Below are 17,390 nucleotides of genomic sequence, written 5' to 3'. Positions count from 1 at the left end.
GTTGTTTACATCAGTGATAGCTCAGAAGACCGCCCAGGTTCAACGAGTGACAAATCATTACTAACTGTACAATGTAATTAAAAAAGCACAGGCATTGATTAGTGATAGGCTAAACCTGAGACCAAAAAGTGAGAGACCCAGAATAGCTGGCAAACCTCTCATTGAATCTGTCTGAAATGGAAGATGTTTGCCCCTGCAGGCATGGCGCGAGGCCCATTGTGCACTTCCATTAGAGATTCGCGCTGAATCTGAGCATGCCATTGATGTTGGCCTATTTATGAAAGTGTGTTGAAAGAGGTTTCAGAGCTAATTGAAAAGAGATGTTTCTGAACTATAGTCACTTCAAACCACATGGCTCCAAAATCCGTTTCAATAGTTTGGAAACAAGTGCATCTCCATAATTTGCACATGAAATTAAACAAATGATTGGAAATGAAAGCTCCATTGGCATTTAGTTCTTTCTCCATTGGAATTGGTTCTTTTAAAAAAAAATTATTAATTGGACAGTTGGCTGAGTTTCTGATAGCAGTCCCTGCCCACATCTATCTGTGCTTTCATTATGATGTCTCTCCCTGTTTTCAGGGATGTCAATTGGAGATGCCTAAAACTACCTCATCTGGAGACAGGGTATACTGTTTTAACAGGATGCTTTCAACTTCTGTTCAATTACAAAGTTTTATCTTCTAGGAAAAAGGATTCTTAAAACCTAATTTGCAAAAAAAAAAAAAAGTAATAATAACCAAACAATACCCTAAACATGCTTCCACAAGATTTTTCTCAAGGTAGAATGTAATAGAAAACTTGAGGGTTAGCCGAAGCTCAACCACACTGAAAATTGAGTGAATTTATGTGAACAGAATGCAAACATAATTATTAAAAAATGTTCTTCCCCAGGCAGTTTTCAATCAAGATCTGAAAGCATTAGCAAACATTGATTTCTCCCATAGCACTTGTACTTATTATTGGACCTGATTTTTGTCTATTCTTAAAGCAGAAATGGAGGGCTGATAACTGAAGCTGGTGTGGCCAAGTTTACAAGTTAGCCATTGCCCAGGGCTTGGAAAAGCAGGGGTGGATGTATTGCTGCTCCTCAAAGCAGAGGGAGAATCAGGTTCATTGTTATTATTCAATTATCTTAATTACTCTGTTCTTAATATTTTAATAACTATTTTCTTTTTTTTTTTAAGTTGGGAAGACCTAGTGCCAATTAATTTTCTAGATAAGCATGAGGAAAAAGACACATTTATTACTGGTCTCTGATTCCGGTGTGGTTTAAAGCAACCAGATTTTAAAAGTTTAACTGCTGAAGGGAGTACAGAGTCCAAGTTTCTGTGACTGATTTAGAAGGGTGTGTAGGGCTTAACATCAGTTAGATTTCACCACAACTGAGAAACTGAGATTGTTTGTGTGACTAAAGTCACTGGAATAAAATGGTAGGTGCAGTTACTTTGGCTATGTTTCTGACTGAGTTGTTTTGACTTAGGAGAAATGTATCGACTGCCTGGTGACTGGTTGGTCTGACAAAAGAAAATGTCTCCAAATTATTCCTTCTCCTGGCTTGAGCACTTAGTGGCCATTTTGTAATTATATACCCTTGTCTGCTTCTTGAGGGTCAGAGTGATTTTGCGACATCCCAGGACTTTCAGAAGTGGGACAGATGATAGGGATGTAGGAGAAAAAGAAGTGAGGCAGACCTGAAGTCACTTGCCTTGGAGAATTCAAAGTTGGGTTGGGGTGGTGAGAGAGAAGAGAGAAGAGAGAAGAGAGAAGAGAGAAGATCATGGACCTGGACAACAGTGTGGTGATTGTGGGAGACAGGGGAGTGGGTGGAGGTGGAAAAGGGTATAGGGGGGATAAAGGGTGATAGAAAAAAGTAAAAAATAATTAAGAAAGAAATCTGAAAGATTGCATGATTCTGCCTCCTCTCATGTAGACATGGTACAGCTCACCTTTAGTCTTCTAATAGGTGATTATGAGCTACAATGACAGGGATGGCGCAAGGCCCATTGTTCATCCCTGGCCTTAATGAAAACTATCTTGAACACCATCTCTAGCTCTGCGGAACCCATTGATACATGCAGTCCCTGTGATTTTCTTGAATTAAAGCAGAATTCCCTGAAGTAACATAATCTCCCCTTTGAGTTTGATCCCAAGTGGATTTCCTGGGGATGTCCCAGAACTTCAGAGCTTCAAGGCAGGTGAGATGCATAGCTACAGGTAACAGTGGGGACAGGGAAAGGGTTGAAAACAAATGATCTCATTTGAAGGGCACCAAGTAGAGCACTGGCTAGGTGGGACCCCATATATTAGGAGTGTTTGTTTAAAATGGGAAAAGTAGCTATATATTTTAAAAGGTGCTAATCTGGGGTATCTAATTATTGGTTTAACATTTATGGGAGAAAAGATGAAAAGGAGCAGAGAGCAAGGTCAAGGAACACTGCTTATTATGTGCTAGTCATTTCTTTCACCTTTAACTGAATTATCTCATTTAGCCCTCATAAGCATTCTGTGAAGGAGACACAATTATTATTCACGTTTTACAGATGGGGAAACTGTTCTCAAAGCAGAGGGAGAATCAGGTTTATGTCCAAGGTCAGAGTCACATAGTGGTTTTCAAACCTAGTTATATTTTATACCTCACAACTTCCATTTATGTCCGAGTAAAGCAAAGAGAGGACACAAAAGGAGAGAAAATTATTATAGACACAGAATCAAGATTCATAGATAATCTGACTCTCTGTAACTTAAACCAAGTGATTTCCCCATCATTTCCTAGGGTCATGTATGAGAGCTAAAGTCATGGGGAGATGGAGTGGGTTAGCCACCTGACAAACCCAGAACCACCTTACCAGTATAATAACATTGTATTATTAGCAATATTAACATGTGTGTATACGTGTACAGGGCTGAGGGAACTAGGAGGCAGAGAAGGTTAGGCAGATGCTCTCTTTTAAATTGTACTTCCCCGGCCCTTTTTTTCTTTATTGATTAAGGTGTTACATATGTGTCCTTATCCCCCCATTGCCCCCGCCCCTGCTCATGCCCTCATCCCCCTGGTGTTTGTGTCCATTGGTTATGCTTCTATGCATGCATACCTTACCCCCACCCACCCTCCCCTACCTTCCCTCTGAGGTTTGATGGTCTGATCGATGCTTCTCTGTCTCTGGATCTGTTTTTGTTCACCAATTTATGTTGTTCATTATATTCCACAAATGGGTGAGATCATGTGATATTTCTCTTTCTCTGACTGGCTTATTTCACTTAGCATAATGCTCTCCAGGTCCATCCATGCTGTTGCAAATGGTAGATATTATTTGAGAATAATAGTGCAATTAAGTAAATATTGAACATTAGTGTAAGCAGACCTTATTTTTAAGAGCAGTTTTAGGTTCACGGCAAAATTGAGTGAAAAGTATATGGCTTTCCCCTATACCTCTTGGCCCCACACATGCATAGCCTTCCCCATTTTCAACATCCTCCACCAGAATAGTATATTTGTTACAAGTGATGAATCTACATTGACACATCATTATTACTCCATAGGTTACATTAAGATTTCACAGACTATAGTGTGGTGAAGGGCTAGGGTGGGGCCGGGACTGGGAGAAGAGGGGTAAAGGGCAGAGTTGGGGAACATCTGTAATACTTTCAATAATACAAAAGATTTGTTCTTGGTGTTGTACGTTCTATGGATTTGGACAAATGTATGATGACATGTGTTCATCATTATGATACCATACAGAGTATTTCCACTGTCCTAAAAATTTTCAGTGTTCTGACTATTCATTCTTCGAATCCTTCCACCCCCAATCCCTGGCGACCACAGACCTTTTACTATCTCCATAGTTTTGCCATTTCCACAATATTATATGGTATGTAGCCTCTTTCAGACTGTATTCTTCCACTTAGCAGTATGCATTTAAGGTTCCTCTATGTCTTCTTGTGGCTTGATAGTTTATTTCTTTTTAGCACTGAACAATATTTCATAGTCTGGATGTTTATTTATCCAATAACCGTCTAAGGACATCTTCGTTGCTTCCAGATATTGGGAATTATAAATAAAACTGCTATAAACATTTGTGCACAGGTTTTGGTGTAGACATACATTTTCAAATCCTTTTGGTAAATACCCAGGAGTATGTTTGTATAGTAAAAGTATGTTTAGGTTTGTCAAACTGTCTTTTAAGTGGCTGTATCATGTTGCTTTACCCCCAGAAATAAATAAGATTTCCTGTTGTTCCACATCCTTGCCAGCATTTTGGCCATTCTAATAGGTGTGCAGTGATATTTTATTGTTATTTTAATTTGAATTTTATTGATGACTTATGATGTACAACATCTATTCATATGCTTATTGACCATCTTTATATCTTTTTTGGTAAGGTGACTGTTAAGATCTTTGACTCATTTTTAAAATTAGATTGTTTCTTATTGTTGAACTAGAGGCCCGATACATGAAATTCATGCAGCCACGGTGACTGCCTTGGCCCTCACAGCCACAGCTTCATCCGGAAGGTCATCCAGAAGGACGTCCGGAAGGTCATTCAGTTTAATTTTTACAAAGTCCAGCTTATCAATTCTTTTTTTTGATGAATCATGATTTTTTTTGTTGTATCTAAAAGTCAAGGTCATTCAGCTGTTTGGTCTAATTAACATATTATACTTTTATTATTATAGATTTTAATAATTCTTTGTATATTTTAGATAACTCCTTTTTGCAAATATTTTCTTCCAGCCTATATGACTTGTGTTTCATTATCTTGACAGTATCTTTACAGAGAAAAATTTTTTAATTTTTACAAAGTCCAGCTTATCAATTCTTTTTTTGATGAATCATGATTTTTTTGTTGTATCTAAATTCTCTGTGAAAAATCAATAAAATGTATTAAAAAAAAAATAAAAGTCATCATCAAATCCAAGATCTTCTGGATTTCTTCATGCTGTCCTCCAGGAGTTTTATCATTTTGCATTTTACATTTAGGTCTGTGATCCACTCTGCATTAATTTTTGTGAAGGGTGTAAGGTCTCTGTCTAGATAGATTCATTTTTGGCATGTGGATTTTCAGTTGTTCTATGCATCACTTGTTGAAAAGACTATATGGCTCCATTGTATTGTCTTTCCTCCTTTATAAAAAAATCAGTTGACTACATTTATGTGGGTCTGTTTCTAAGCTACCTATTCTGTTCCATTGATCTATTTTGTCTTTTCTCTCACCAATATCACACTGTCTTGATTACTATAGCTGTATATAAGTCTGGTCATGTTAGTCCTCCAACTTTGTTCTTTTCTTTCATCATTGTGTTTGTTATTCTGGGCCTTTGGTCTTTCCATATAAACTTAGAATCAGTTTGTCAATATTTTAAAATAACTTACTGTGATTTTTTTATTGGGATTGCATTCAATCTATAGATTAAGTAGGGAAGAACTGACATCTTGACAATATTTAGTCTTCTATCAATGAACATGGAATCTTTCTATATTTTTTTAGTTAGCTCTTGTTATATAGCTTCATCAGAGTTTTGTAGTTTTCCTTATATACATTTTGTACATATGTTGTTAGTTCTATACTTAAGTATTTCCTTTTTTTGGAGGTGCTAATATAAGTGGTATTGGGCTTTTAATTTCAAGTTCTATTTTTCCATTGCTGGTATAAATGAAAGTGTTTGACTTTTGTATATTAACCTTGTATCCTGAAACCTTGCCATAATTGGCTTATTAGTTTCAGGAATGTTTTGGTCAATTCTTTTGGATCTTCTATGAAGACATTCATGTCATTTGCTAACAAAGACAGTTTTGTTTATTTGTTCCCATTTTTTATGCATTTTACTTCTTTTTCTTGTCTATAGCACTAGCTAGGGCTTCTAGTATGATGTAAAAGAGTGATGATAGGGAACATCTTTCCCTTGTACTTGATCTTAGTGGGAAAGTTTTGAGTTTCTCATATTAAGTATGATGATAGTTGTAGGCTTTTTGTAGATAGTCTTTATTATGTTAAGGAAATCGTACTCTATTCTTAATTACTTGGCATTTTTATCATAAATAGGAGTCAGATTTTGTCAAATACTTTTTGCTGCATCTATTGATATGATCATGTGATTTTTCTTTTTTAGTCTGTTGATGAATTTATTAATTTTTAAGTGTTGAACTAGGTTTGCACACCTGGAATAAGTCATACTTGGTTGTGGTGTATAGGTCATCGGATTCAATTTGATAATATTTTTTTGAGGACTTACTTGTGCACCAATATTCATAAGAGATAATTGCTCTGTAGCTTTCTTTTTTTGTTGTTATGTTTTTGTTGGGTTTTGGTACTAAGGATATGCTGCCCTCATAGAATGAGTTAGGCAGTATTCACTCTGCTTCCATATTCTGAAAGAGATTATAGAGAATTGGTACAATATATTTTTAATATTTTTGATATAACTCACCAGTAAAATGATCTGGTCCTGATGTTTTCTGTTTTGGAAGTTATTAATAGTTGATTCTATTTCTTTATAGATAGAGTCCAGCCTATTTATTTTATTTTTAATATATTTTATTGATTATTTTACAGAGAGGAAGGGAAAGGGATAGAAAGTTAGAAACATCGATGGGAGAGAAACATCTATCAGCTGCCTCCTGCACACCCCCCACTGGGGATGTGCCCGCAACCAAGGTACATGCCCTTGACCGGAATCGAACCTGGGACCCTTGAGTCCGTAGTCCGACGCTCTATCCACTGAGCCAAACCAGTCAGGGCAAGTCCAGCCTATTTAGATTGTCTAATTCTTTTTGTGTGAGTTTTGGCATATTGTGCCTTTAAAGGACTTGGTTCCATTTATCTAAGTTATTAAGTTGATGGACATAGACTTGGTCAGAATATTCCTTGATTGTCCTGTTAATGTCCATGGGATCTATAGTGATGTCCCCTCTAATTTATGATGTTATTCATTTATGTCCTCTCTCTCTTTCTCTCTCTCTCTCTTTTCTTAGTTAGCTTGGCTAAATGCTTATTAGTTTCATTGATATTTTCAAAGAATTGGTTTTTGTGTTGGCGATTTTTAAAAAACCGATTTTCTGTTTTCTATTTCATTGACTTCTGCTCCAATTTTTTATTACTCTTTTCTTATGCTAACTGTGGATTCAATATGCTCTCCTTTTTTCTAGTTTCCTAAAATGGAAGCTTACTTGATTGATTTTAGAGCTTTCTTTTTTTCAATGTTATAAATTTCCCTGTAAGCACTGCTTTCAGTTTATCTCATAAATTTTGTTGTTGTTGTTTTCTTTTTGATTTTCATTTAGTTAAAATGTTAAAAAACATATTTTTTGAAATTTCTGTGTTGATCCATGTGTTATTTAATCCCCAAATATTTTGGAATTTTTCGGGTACCTTTCTGTTACTTATTTCTAGCTTAGTTCCACTGTGGTTTGAAAGCAGATATTGTATGATGTTTATTCTTTTAAATTTGTTAAGGTGTGAGGATGAATGTTCCATGTGAGCTTGAAAAGAATGTATATTCTCCTGTTGTTGGATAAAGAAGTCTAGAAATGTCCATTATGTCCAGTTGATTGATGGTGGTGTTGAGTTGAATTATGTTTATACTGTTTTTCTGCCTGCTAGATCTGCCCATTTCTGATACATGGGTCTTGAAGTCTTCAACTATAATAGTGGTCATATGTTTCTCCTTGCAGTTCTATCACTTTTTGCCTCACATATCTTGACACTCTATCATTAGAAATACACATGTGATTCTTAGGTATTCTTGGAGAATTGACCTCCATCATAGAATGACTCCTCTTTATCCCTCATAATTTTCCTTACTCTGACATCAGCTCTGTCTGGAATTAATATAGCCACTTCTGCTTTCTTTTGATTAGTGTTGGCATGGTATATTTTTCTCTGACTCTTACTTTTAGTCTATATGTGCTTTTATAATTAAAGTGGATTTTTTTATAGGCAACATATAGTTGGGTTGTGTTTTTGACCCACTCTGATAATCTCGGCAATATACATTTACAACGAACTCAACTCCACTTTTAAATAACACTGTACAAAACACTATACTGTTTCATAGGTAGTATGAGTACTTTGTGATACAAAATAATCTTAATTCTTCCCTTTTGTCTCTTGTACCATTGCTTTATTCATTTTTGATTATATCTGAGAATACTTCACACATGCATATATGTAAGTATACATAACTGAACACATTGTTGCAATTATTATTTTGAACAAACATCTCAGATTAATTAAGAATAATAAAATTAAAGTTTTTTATTTTATTTTCACTTTTTTTCTCCACTCCTTATCCTTTTTTTACTTAGATCCAAGTTTCTCATCTATGTCTCTCCCTCCCTCCCTCCCTCCCTTCCTTCCTTCCTTCCTTCCTTCCTTCCTTCCTTCCTTCCTTCCTTCCTTCCTTCCTTCCTCCCATCCTTCCTTTAACATTTCTTAGTAGGCAGGTCTATTGGCAGCAGATTCCCTTAATTTTTGTTTGTCTGAGAAAGCCTTTATTTCTCTTCCACTTTTGAAGGATAATTTTGCAGGCTATAGAATTCTAGGTTGGTGGGTTTTTTTCATCTTGTACTAAATATTTTACTTCATTTTCTCCTTGTAGGCTGATTTCTGAGAAGTCAGATATAATTCTTATCTTTGCTCTTTTGTAAGTATTTCTCTCTCCTTCTCTGGCATCTTTCAGGATTTTTTTTTTAACCTTTGATTTTCTGTAGTTTGAAAGGATATGCTTAGGTGCAGGTTTTTTTGGAGGGGGAGCATGTATTTTGATTAGTGTTCTTTGAATTTCCTGGATCTTCCTGGTGTCTCATATTGATTTTGAGGATTCTCAGACATTATTGTTTCATTTATTTTTTCTGATTCTTTCTCTCTACTTTTAATATTCTCATTGCATGTAGGTTATACCTTTTGTAGTTGTCAATAGTTCTTAGTTATTTTTTTTTCAGTCTTTTTTCCCTTTGCTTTTCAGTTTTTGAGGCTTAAATTGATATAACTTAAATTGAGAGATTATTTCTTCAGCTGTGTCTAGTCTACTGATAAATCCAGGAAAAGCATTCTTAATTTCTTTTGCAGTGTTTTGGAGCTCTAGATTTTCTATTTTTGCTTAGAATTTTGATCTCTGTGCTGATATTACCCACATGTTTTTGCATGTTGTCTACTTTATCCATTAGAGCCCTTAGCATCTTATACATAGTTGTTTTAAATTTATTTTCAACATCCCTGCTATATCTGAGTCTATTTCTAATGCTTGCTCTGTCTCTTCAAACTGTCTTTTTTTGCCTTTTAGTATGTCTTGTAATTTTTTTTTTTGATACCTGGCTGTGATATACTGGGTAAAAGAAACTGCTGCACATAGGTCTTGATAATACTGTAGTAAGATGGTAGGAGAGGGAAAGTTTTCTACAGTCTTATGATTAGGTCTCAGTCTTATACTGAATCTTTGAGTCAGGACCGTGAACTTCACATGTGCTTCTCAGTTTTTTTTCCTTTCCTTAGATCAGTGATGGCGAACCTATGACACATGTGTCAGAGGTGACACGCGAACTCATTTTTTTGGTTGATTTTCCTTTGTTAAATGGCATTTAAATATATAAAATAAATATCAAAAATATAAGTCTTTGTTTTACTATGGTTGCAAATATCAAAAAATTTCTATATGTGACATGGCACCAGAGTTAAGTTAGGTTTTTCAAAATGCTGGCACGCCGAGCTCAAAAGGTTCGCCATCACTGCCTTAGATGGAACATGATGACTAGAGTGGGCTGGAATTGGATATTTTCTTTCTCCCACGTGGAAGGCTAAGTGTGCTGGAACTGTGTATTTCCCTTCCCCCAGGTCAGTTAGGTTTTTATAAAACCCCAGCAGGTTAGACTCTAGTTAAATAGTTTCTCCCGGGGGCACACCATTTTAAGAAGGACAGAATGTTCTGGCATATTTCAAAATGGTTTCTTTTTCTCTGTCCCTGCCAGGGGAGATTTTTCTTGACTATTCACTGTGAAAAACTCACAAAAGTGCCCCACCCCCACAAAGACTTGATTTGATCCTTCAGAGTGTTTAACACTAACAGTTGTCCATACTGAGTCTCTAGCAATTTGTCGATTACACTTCAGATTTCCTATCCCTGCACTGGCTTCTATAGAGCTTTCTGCTCCTATGGGTTTTAATTTCTCTGTATTTTTCTGCCAGTCGGTCCAATTTGGGGGAAAGTGGTTTTCCCTGTGACCTTGTTCACTTATGAATCTAAGATGAATTGCTGATATTTTCAGTTTTTCAGCTTTTTATTTGTTGTTATAACAGAGTCACAACTTCCAAGCTTCCTACATGGTGTACCAGAAACTGGAAGTTGCAGATTATATTTTCTGTGAATGATTTTTATAAGAGTAGCAAACAACTTTTCATAAAGCAAATAGTACATCTGTTTTCTTCATGGAATTTACTTAATACTTATTATTCTTTAAAATATTGTATTTATTTTTTATTTTATTTTTTAATATGTATTTTCTTTTTTTTACAGAGAGGAAGGGAGAGGGATAGAGAGTTAGAAACATCGATGAGAGAGAAACATCAATCAGCTGCCTCCTTCACACTCCCTACTGGGTATGTGCCTGCAACCAGGGTCATGCTTTTGACTGGAATCGAACCTGGGACCCTTGAATCTGCAGGCCAACGCTCTATGCACTGAGCCAAACTGGTCAGGGCATGTATTTATTTTTTAACTGAAGAGTATACTCATGTGGTCTAAGAAGAAAAATCTATCGCCCTACCTGGTTTGGCTCAATGGATAGAGCATTGGCCTGTGGACTAAAGGGTCCCAGGCTCGATTCCAGTCAAGGGCACATGCCCGGGTTGCAGGCTTGGTCTCCAATGTAGGGCCTGCAGGAGGCAGCTGATCAATGATTCTCTCTCATCATTGATGTTTCTATCCCTCTCTTTCCCTCTTCCTTCCTCACTGAAATCGATTAAAAAATATTTTTTTAAAAAAAGAAGAAAAAATATCACATATGCATAGGAAAGGTTTGTGCACATAAATATTTTTGTCCCACTGCTTCCTATGGATATTCACTTAAGTTAGGTTCTTCTGTATAGCTCTAGTATATAACAGCAAACACAAATATATAAAATCTTATGAATCCTCTTTTTACACAAAAGTAGCATACAATATATATATATATATATATTTTGTCTATACCTTGTTTTGTTTTGAACCCTAGAGATTTGGCGATCTTTCTATAGCAACACAGAACGCTTTTTCTTTTATACAGCTGTGTAGCATTCCATTCACTTGTGTGGTGTACTATAGTTTATTTAATTGTTTCATTATTAGTGGACACTTGATTTGTTTCAAATTATGCAAGCAAATAACCTGTAAAATGTCATTTTGTATGTAAACGAGTGTGTAAGAATTAGGTTGCTGTGATAAAAGGGTAATTTTATTTGTACTTTTGATAGATATTGCCAAATTTCCTCCACAGCAGTTGTATTAATGTCATAAACTCTATGGGTAAATCCTAGTTGTTGTTTTTTTAAAAAATAAGCATTGACTATATTATATGAAATGAAATGGCATGTTGGAAGTGCAAAGGGTTTTAAACCAGGGAACTTGTGCGAGGTTACCACTCTGGGCCTTACTTCCCTTATCCATAGTGAGAAGGAGTAGAATATAATATTTACAAGTTTCCCTCTGCTTTTAAAAATAACATTTTATATTTCCCATCATTACTAACACTGTGTATGTACTTCATGTTTAACATTAGCCTAACCATGTGATTTTTTTCTGATACCCCAAAGCAAAGCCTCTTAACAGCTGGTTTTACCCCGAATAAGTTTTCTAAGAATAATAACTACTTTCAGTCACTTAAATAAGATAAAGTGAACTTTAGGTGCTTCCTAGGGTAGAATTCCTAGGGTACCAGGTGGTTTGACCGGCTCACAAGCATCATATTTCAATGCAGCTGTGGTGTGAGCTGGAAGCTGTATGGATGGTATGGTAGCATCTGGACTAAACTTCATCAGGTGAATAACTATGAGACAGTGGACCTATTTGTGTCAGGTGCTCCCAGCACACTGTTTCAATGAGCAGGCATATTCAGCCAGTCAGGAAGAGTACTATTGAAACACGAAAAATTAAACTGAAACGTGTGGCCTTCCTCTGAGTAGGATGCAAAGGTGGCTTCCTTCCTGGGTCCTTGTCCAGGTGGATTTGAAGAATGAAGCCACAGACAAAAGGTGGAAATTTATTGGGAGATAAGCACAGACTCCCATGTGGGGAGGAGGGAAGACCCACTAAGTCCCTCTTTCCTAAGGTTTATAAAGGCTGCAGTGCTTTGTGTCCTGTTAGCCCCTCTGATTGGTCACTGTAGCAGCTTCAGAGCTCAAACCCCATGTGGGGCCCCCCACTCCTTTTCTCCCTTTTATTTTTCTACTCCCTGTGGCTTTCCCCTTATCTCCTGTGAATGGGTATCTTCCTCTCCCTTTAGGTTGTGGCACCTTTAGTTCTTTGCGAATGTAAGCCTTTTGGCAGCTCCCAGTCCCCCAGCTTTGCAGTTCTCCCTCATGGACCCCCTGATTCAGTGATGGCGAACCTATGACACGCTTGTCAGAGGTGACACGCGAACTCCTTTTTTTGGTTGTTTTTTCTTCGTTAAATGGCATTTAAATATATAAAATAAATATCAAAAATATAAATCTTTGTTTTACTATGGTTGCAAATATCAAAACATTTCTATATGTGACACGGCACCAGAGTTAAGTTAGGGTTTTTCAAAATGCTGACACGCCGAGCTCAAAAGGTTCGCCATCACTGCCCTAATTCCTAAAACTCCCTAAACCTGCCTATTTTACCCTAAAATCTCCTTTCACTATGGTGGGTTCTCCAGTAAAGAGTTGACAATTATAGCAACCAGTATCAACTTCCCCAAATGGGAAAAGAGGGAAAGGGATATAAGAATATACCTATTTGTTGAAAGCCTACTCTTTGCCAAACAGCTGGCTGCTTTACATGTAAGCAAGGGCGAAAGCTAGGTTTTTGTTTTCCTATAGAAATTAGCAAAGGCTTTTTGCTCTCAAAGTTCTGGGTAGCCTTTCCTACCCAGAAAATGAAGACCAAAATCACACACTGCATTAGGAATATACGTTTTTATGTGACAAGGAGGGAACGTTTATTGAGGGGCTGATGGCGTTTTAGATGTTGTACAGAACACTGTGGATGCAACAAAATTAATTGTCTCTGTGCAGATAAATCTCCCTAGAACACTGAAATTATCAAGTCTCCATCTCTTCAGTGCCCCACACCTATATTGTTCCTTATCAGGAAAACAAAGAAAGGAAAAAACCTCACAGATAATAGTTCCCTAGGAGTAAATTTCTTGTTCTTATTTTCCCTTTTCATCTCACAGATAAAAATTGCAATATGAAAAGATAATTCTTCCCAACTGTCAGAACCCATTAGACTCTCTGCAGCCTGATGCTCTGTTAGGTAAACATGCTGTATGCATTTACCTCAATAAACTCATCGGATTTACATTTTGATTGTTGAACACTGTACAAATTGCACATAATTGCCTTCTCTACGGCTACACTCTTGCTATTTGAAACTTTTGAAAATCTTCCTCATCTGGAATTCAGTAAGAGATTAATCTTCCCATCAAATAAGGGGGCAGGAAATTGTCTTTTGCAGTTGTATCCTGTGAGGACACTACTAATTAGAAGCCATTTCCTGCTCTCTGACCACTTTCTAGCAGCACTCCCCGGAGGTCCAAGAGAGGCCACGTGACAGCATTTGAGGTGGAGCCCTTGGTAGTCAATAAGACTTGTCTATGTGCTGTGTTTGGAGATAGTAGGAATCCAAATTATTTCCAGATCTGTGCTGTCTGTAGAATAGGGTTTCTCAACCTTAGCACTATTGATATTTGGGGTCAGAAAATTTTTTGTTTTAGCTGCCCTATGCATTGTAGGGTGCTTAACAGTAGCCCTGGCTCTGCCCGCTGAAGACCAGTAGCATCCCCCGTCACAACCAAATCTGTCTCCAGACATTGCTGTAGGTCTCTGGGGGCAACAGTCACCCCTGACTGAGAACCACTGCTTCAGAGCAATTGGAATCACATTAAGTATCCAAATGAGGGTGAGCTCACTGGCAATGTAAAGAGCCAATCACTTGGATGAATTTCTTCCCTGTTTCTACACAAATGCTAGCAAAAAGACTGACTCACACATTCACTTCTTTTCCTAAAATTTCTCTCTGGGTTACGTTGAATCAGATAGAGACTTGTTCATTTTCCTGTATGTAGAGGAACATTAATTTCTAGCTTTCATTCAGAAGTTTCCAGAATCTGGGTCTTGTTTTCTTTCTAAGATATGCTGTTGATAGCATGTGTAATTTCCAGGGATGACAGTGTGATTTCATACTTAGGATAGGTAAGGATTAGACTTAACATATTCTTTAGCTTCCATGTTTGAATGAGCTCAAAGAAAAATATAATTATATCCCTCAAACATGTGTTTGCTATTTTGAATGGCAGATTGTATTGTAGTTGGAGAGTAATAGACAATTAACCCCAATACTCTATTTATAAGTTGCTATAATCATGTGATCCAATATACATACACTTGGCACAGCAATTTTAACACTAATGGTGCTTTTTTATTTATATAACTGCCTCCCACTTTTAGATGTTTGTTCCATATGGCAGGAACCATGTCTATTTTATCTGCATGACTTCATTATCTAGAACAGTCACTGGAACATACTGGGCTAATGACAATAGACTATAAAGTCCATGAGAGAGGAATTATATTTAGTTGTGTTCACCACTGTTTTCCTCTGGGTCCTAGTGCAGGACGTGATGCATAATGAGCATTCTACACACGTTTGTGGAACAAGTGAGTGATTGGGAGCCACTCTGCAAAACTGGTTGAATCCTAAGTGTGCAGGTCAAAGGAATTTTGGCTTCATAGCTCAAATGAGTTAAAACTAACTCAATTTAACTTGTTTCGGCTAGGGTTTTGGGGGAAAATACTTTGCCTCTTTTTACATTTATTTTCTTTATAGGCAACCCAAAAGAAAGATGTGATTAACCCAATTAAATGCTTTTAAAAGCAACTGACATCTGACCAATAAGTGCAAATTGGTGTGAGCATAGCTTTCTCCTGGGGAAAAGAGTTTCTTCTAAAGCAGTGGTTCTCAACCTTGGCTGCACATTAGAGCCACCTGGGAATCTTTTTTAAAATCCTGATTTCTGGGCCTCATCCTCCGGAAATTCTGTTTCTTTGTTACTAATGTTGTGGCCCCACCCCATAACAAAGAAACAGAATTTCTGGAGGATGAGGCCCAGAAACCAGGATTTTAAAAAGATTCCCAGGTGATTCTAATGTGCAGCCAAGGTTGAGAACCACTGTTCTAAAGAATGAACCCCTATATTTATTAGTCTCTTTAATCATATATATATATATTAATATATATAATTGTTTTTTAGAGAGAGAGAGAGGAAGGGGGCCAGGAGAGAGAGAAACATCAATGAGAGAATAAAACATGGATTGGCTGCCTCCTGCACCCCCTACCAGGGATTGAGCCTGCAACCCTGACTGTGCCTTGACTGGGAATCCAACTGGCAACCTTTCAGTGCCCGGGATGTTGCCCAACCAGTTGAGCCACACCATCCAGGGCTATCCTGTATATTTGTTTTTAAAGGCAGTTAAGCACAGTGGTTAAGAATGCAGATGCTATAATCAAGTCACCTAAGTTTGTATCTTGGATACATTACTTATAATGTGACTGTTTAAAAATTGCTTAACTTGCAGTATTTTAATTTTCTTATATAATAGTCACACAAGTTTAAAATTACCACCCACCTTATAAAGATAATAGGAGGACTAAATGAGTAAATATGCTTAAAACTCCTAAAGGGCATACTGTTAAATAGTATTTTTTCTTTTCTGATCCCAATATTTCAGATCTGAAAAAAGGGTACTATCTAATACAGATATACATATACATACATATATACATATATATTACATGATTATATCTATCTCTATCTTTATCTCTATCTCTATCTTTATCTCTATCTCTATTTCTGTCTCTATCTCTATCTACCTATATATATCTTCCAGGTAAAGAGATTGGATGGATTCCTATGTTTCCTCAACTTTAAACATATTGACTAATTGATAAAAAAGCAAAACCTCACTCCATGGAAAGTCCTAGAGAAAAAATGTCCACCATTCTTTTGGCTTTTTTTCCTTTATTGATTAAAGTATTACATATGTGTCCTTATCCCCCCATTTCCCCCCTTCCCACCCCCCACTCATGCCCTCACCCCCCTGGTCTCTGTGTCTCTTTCGGCTTTTGAAGGGATGAAAGCCTCATGCCACTGCAGAGACATAGCTGGCCTCGTGGCTTTAGCAAAAATGAGATGCTAATGAAGAATGCAAAGGGAACAGCTTTAGGGGAAACAAAGGTATAATGTAGCAGAAATTGCAGACTCAGGCCTTCCATTTTGTAAATATTTGGATTGGTGGAAATTGGTTAATTGAGGCAATTGATTTTCACCTGAAAATGGTAGCAATATCTAATTCATTAAAGCCTGAAATAACATCCTTTGGGCCAAATGGGGTCATTCTGTTCTTAACCTCTTAGTGATATATTAACAGTAGGAAAGCATTTGGACGCATATTTTAAAAAGTGCCACATTAACAGGAATGCACGCTGGAAAGAAATGTAAAAGAACCCAAACCAGCACCCACACTCACTAAAGGGCGGAGAAAAAGCCCCATGGCCTCCAGCCCCTGTCCTCCTCTTCAGCAGTATTTTAAGGTCTGTGTTTAATATTGCCAAGCCTGCTTGAGTGATAAATGTAACTGTATAAAAATTACTTATTACAAGCTGTCATGTTGCCTCACTCACATCGGCTGGGCTGGAGGCATTGTACATAAAACTTGAGTCTCCACCTAGACAGCGTCAGCCGCGCTGGCTTTCAAGTAAAATGCTTTCAGTCATGAATACAAAACGTAATTTACCTTTTCATAATACTTCAGTTTGAAACGAGTTGGAAAGCTCATGTTACCAGCAGACCTTGTACCTGAAGGGAGCGGAGAGCGGGCGAATTCCAAGCTGTCACCTGGGACCCACTGCTGCTTCCCTGCCGTCCCTTTGAAGCAAACTTAAGCTGCTCAATTGTGGGGCCTCTAATTTTTCAAGTCGTATTTATGTGTAATTCCTTTTTGCAACTCTGCAGTGACAATACGCTGTCAAGGTGGATTAGTGTCTAAATTGGTGATTGCACTGGAATTCCTCTTGGAGTGGAGGTTTCTGTTCTTGAAGCACTCAGACCCCTGCTAGCCACTGTTCGTTCAGGGGTGGAAACCTGCGAGGATGCACATGTATTATTTAAAAATGCA

The sequence above is a fragment of the Myotis brandtii genome, unplaced genomic scaffold (genome assembly GCF_000412655.1).
Source record: "Myotis brandtii unplaced genomic scaffold, ASM41265v1 scaffold16, whole genome shotgun sequence".
NCBI lineage: Eukaryota > Metazoa > Chordata > Mammalia > Chiroptera > Vespertilionidae > Myotis > Myotis brandtii.
Note: the sequence above shows the minus strand (reverse complement) of the source record.